Genomic DNA, 5,160 nt, shown 5'->3' with positions numbered 1-5,160 from the left:
CAACGACCTTGTCTTCGCGTTTTCCTTTGTTTTCCCATTTATCCTCTTTCTGCTTTAATTTGCAATTACGTACTCACGAGGAAGAGCACAGAAAATATTTGCTCAAAGAGTTCCAGGGGACACAAAGGAAGCGGCGCACGGCAAAGTGAGTCGACAAAGGGAAGGAGCACCTGCGCCGCCTTCGCCACGGGGCCTTCACGCAATTAGTCGAGAGACTGCATCTGTGATTCTGGCACCTCTGCTGATTATGCCGCCAATCACAGCTTTCTGTCCAGGGTGAATTCAGAAGAGGAGATTTACAAGTAAAGGACAGGATAAATGCTAAGTACACACACACACACACACACACAGATGGGAATTTGGAAGAATTTGACAATTGTGTTTATGGTGCTGTATAGAAGTAGTTACCCCCTAACAGATTTTCTCTCTTTTTTTTGTCACGTTTATTGTTTTTCTCTTTCTTCAGATCAACCAATTTCTACATACGGTAATTGCAAAAATTGTAATTTTTCAGTCCTGATGATTTTATTTAGTAAGAGGGGGAAAAAAGCCATCCAAACCATGCTGGCCCTTGTTTTTCAGACTGATAAATATCAGTGAATTTGTCTCTAATCTTTGAACCATTTTTGAATTTCTTCTAATCACGGGTAAGTGTAAGGGTAAGATCTACTTCATGTTGTCAGACAGCTTCTATTTAGGTGATTTCTGGATTCCTGAGCTCTGGTGGTAATTATAGCAGGGTGTGGTTGGTGTAATTTATCTAAGCTGTCCATAAAAATGTTAATAACACTTAATACATGTTTTAACAATGAGGATATTATATTTCCACGTGGAGTCAGGTTGCATTTCATTTCTTTCTCCCCTCTAATCAATGAAGCAGTCATGTGAAAACTGCTTCTTTGCATTTACTTAGATTGTACTTGCCTGGTAATGAAAAATATATTTTGCCAGAAGCAAAAACTGCAGAAATGTTTTGCACAGCATTTAATATTACATTCTATATGCATTTACAATCACTTAAAAAAAAACAAAAAACGCCTCCATTTGCATCAGCGTGTCTTTAAACAGCATGTTTGGTGATCCATGGCTGAACAGGAACATTTTTTTCATATTTAAATTAAGAACAAAGGTCCATACTGTAAATATAAAACAGGTTAGTGTCTTCATGCTGGCCTGAAGTGTGCTCAGAAGGCACAGGGTAATAAATGTATCACTCACGCTGAGATTTATGAGAGAAATGTTTCACTACTCAAAAGGATGGGAGGTGTAATAAAATCATGTAGAGATTGCGTTTGTCCTCAAGGAGGAAGTTTTAAAACCTGACAAAGATCAGGAATCGGTAGGATTGGGGTGAGAGGATTGTACTCAGGCGACAAAAATATTAGTCCTAAAAATAAAAAAAAGACATTAATAACCCCCTTACAACATAAAAGAGCAGTAACCACGTTACGTTACTTTTCTCAGAGTAAAGATGTTTTAATAACGCTTTCCTTTGGTATGTTTCTAGGTTTGATATTACTTCAACAGAACAATGTAGAATAAAAAATTAGCTGACGGAAACACAGCACGGACATTGGACTCTGAGTTTAATATGAGGTAGACTGTTTTTAAAGGGGCAGTATTGTGTGTTTTCCAGGCACACAATACTCCCTGGAGAACAGTATTGTGTGCCTTGATTGTGCTATAAAGCACAATAAAGTAACTATGTTAACATAAATTGCTTTAAAAAATGCCTTGTATATAAAATATGACTTGTAATTTAACGTCTTCAGATTGGGCCTCTGTCTCTTTAAGAAACTCCTGCTCTTTCTGAAACTCTCCCTTCAGGAGGTCATCACAACATGGCTCCTCAATTAACCCTGTAGCAACGTTTTTGCCAGTGTTGGACTGAGAAGCAGCTTGTTTAATGAGCTCAGCTGGTGTTTGCTAATTGCTGCTGGCTAGTCTAAAGGAGCCGAGTAATGGAGCCGCAGAGGAGGGCCGTTCTGTGAGGCGAAAGCTATTAAATTGTAGCTCCAAGGAGAAACTTCGTCTCAAAGTCAACGTTCAGGCCACCCAGGCGTTTTGCACAGCTGAATGGTTGCCATGGGAGATTAAAGAATATCTCAAACACGCACATTAATAAATTCACTGTTTTGCTGTCAAAATCTATTTGCACCCTTATCAATTTCTTCTGTTTGCTCCGATCGGAAGATAATCTTAATAAATACAACATCCGGTTATCACTTGTACGCCGTTATGTGTTAAGGAAAAAAGCTTTCCAAATCAATAAGCTGGTAGAATTAACAGTTATAACTACATGCACAATCTCTTCCAGGGACAGAGGTGTAAAAATCTCTGTCTTTAGACACCCAGACTGCTGATAAAAACGTTTGTGGAAGAGTGGGTCGCTCTCAAGAGTACAGTGACTTCTGGTACCGTGATATGATGCAACCTGTACCAATAAGTCCAGTTATGTAATTGCTGGCTAATAAATATTTCACAGCCAACTAGCTGTTGGTGGGATTATAACAACCTGAAAGTGATTGAGAAAGACACACATTGGTCAGGCATGTAAAATCCCAGAGGCAGTCAGGGGATGCTGGGGCTAAAAGGTCACACTTGTTCTGTGAAACCAACAGAAACAAACGTCACGTTGCCCTCTGATTAGCTCAATGGAAAACGTTGAATGCAGTGATGAAAGGCACACACAGACTGGTCTCTAGAATCAAGATTCTCTGTATTCAGCTCTACGAGACACTGATCAACCTGAAAACGTTAAAATTACATGATGATTCACATGGCATAGTACCTGTTAGCGGTTCCAATAATTGTGCCAACTGTGATTTTCTACTCACCCCTCCACAAAAACAACACGTCCGAATTGAAGTTTGTAAAGTATGGGCCGGCTTACAGCAAAGGATCCTGGGAGACTTCATATCGCTGAAGGAAGGATGAATAGAGAAATGTACCAGAAAATGTACCGATCCACTTTTTTCACTCTAGCATAGGCCGATACGATCCGATACAGAACAACAGTGCTGAAGTGACTTAAATCGTTTCTTGTTTTCTTTAACACAGAAAAAAAAGGTACTGAGATACAAATTTATTTGATAACTGTACACCAGTACGACACACTTACCGATAGCTTCACAAGATTGGCCAAACATGTAAAAGCAACATGACTCCAATGTCTTCAGTCAGCAGAATTAGGAGTATAGCAGCCAATGTGAAATAGATCATATAGAAACTGAAACTGACAAAAACCATAGATGGACTTACCTTGGTCAAACATGACTCAATAGATCTGCCCTTATGGGCACATGGTCAGCGAGCTACATTTTTTTTCAATATCTGGACCGATACAGTTGTTAAAATTGGATTGGTGAACCTCTACAGGACATCAGTGTGAATTTCCATGATGGTAGTCCTAAACACACAGCCTAGGAAGCTCTTAATTGGTTCCAGGGGAAGATAGTAAAACTCCTGGAATAGTCCAGTAAATCGCCTGACTTGCATCCAATTGAAAATCTTTGAAAACAACTGAGGATCGGAGTGAATAAAATGGACCTCCAGAACCTTTTTAACGCAGTTTGTGTAGAAGAATGGGTCAAAAATCGCGTTACTGGTTTTTCTGCACGGGAAACATTTTAAAGTTGTCATTACTTTAAAAAAAAAGGGCCTTTCCTTAAGTGCTTAATGCACTCAGTTATGGACAAATTTGCGTTGATTTCTTTGTGTGTGTGGATTACTTGAGTTGTTGTTGATCTGGTGGGAATTTTATGTCAATTATTCCATTAGACATATTTGAACAGAGGGGGGAAAAACTTGACAAGTGCAATAGAGAAATAAAGGGAGACCGATTGTTGACATTCTCCAAAGTGCATCTAGCTGCATGAAGAATTGCACTTGAAGACTTTTTTTTTTTTTTTTTTTAGGAGTTAATGGCCTCAGAAACGGCCTACCTCATATCGGTTAATTAAATGATTGGTTAATTGCAAGTTCGAAGAAATTACCACAATTCCACTTTGGCGCTAGCTTCTTTAGATCTAGTGCACCCGTTTTAAAGAAATGCCGCAGCCGACAACGGGAGCAACTCTACAAATTAATCTTGCACAAACATCAGCGGTACAAATGTCTTCTAAATACAACACGGGGACGTCAGCGAGCGGAGGAAACTCGGAGCGGCTTTCAAACTGCTACATGGCAATAAGGTAGGAACAGCAGGGCATCCCCACCCGGGCGAGCACATCAAAAGCCTCTGCATTCATTATGCAAAACGGCGCAGCTGAGGGGGAATTGATCTGCAAATAAACACAATGGTTGGTAATATGGGAGAGAATGGTATTTGATTTTAATTGGCTGCTGCAAAGCAACCACTGTCTGTAATCAAGGAAGCAGTGGGCGACCACAGCCTGCACCCTCACAATGAGACTCGGCTCACTGGTAAACAGAGAGAGGCGCGGAGTCCTCCTCGTGAGAGACAATTAAAAAGAAACAAAAACTAAATCTGTTGTTTGCTTTGTTTTCCTTAATTAAAAGCGTCCTTTCGGGCACGCGTGCCCAGATTCCCGCGCGTTAGTTTGAAACATTTGCTCCACTCAGCCAGCAGAGGGAGCTGAGTGCTCAGGTAAAGCAGAAGTGATGGGTGAGGAATTCCTCCACGAGAAATGAGCAAATGTTTTTATTTTTTTTTTGCTTTTCCCAGCACACACAAAAGAAAAGAACCACTGTGTTTCTTTTTGACAGCTTGTCCTGATAAAACAGAAGTTTTAGTTGCGTTCTGGTGTTTTGTCGTTCAGTTTTCAGCTGTGTGTGTGTTCAAGGTGGGTGACGCATGAGAGAAGAATGAACGGCCTCTGTGTGCCGTCCTCATCAGGTCACTTGTGATCCCAGGAGATGTGCTGGCCGAGGCTCTCCTGGTGCATGCTGGGTAAAAACATCCTTGTGGATGTGAGCGTGTCTGACAGCAGGTGTTGTGGCATGCTCTAATTCTACTACTCAGCCGACATAAGTACCGGTGCGTTCAGGAAAACACCACTGATTCAAATGTAAATGAGGCTCTGAACTTTTAACCAGCATTTAGCGAAATTTGATGTTTTACCGCAATTCTTTAAACATCAATCATGCGATTTCTTTTAGGATTTGCAGATCTCAGTGGTGGATTTGGGGTCACTGAAT

The sequence above is a fragment of the Xiphophorus couchianus genome, chromosome 20 (genome assembly GCF_001444195.1).
Source record: "Xiphophorus couchianus chromosome 20, X_couchianus-1.0, whole genome shotgun sequence".
NCBI lineage: Eukaryota > Metazoa > Chordata > Actinopteri > Cyprinodontiformes > Poeciliidae > Xiphophorus > Xiphophorus couchianus.
The sequence above is the reverse complement of the archived record's forward strand: the minus strand, read 5'-3'. Positions refer to the sequence as shown.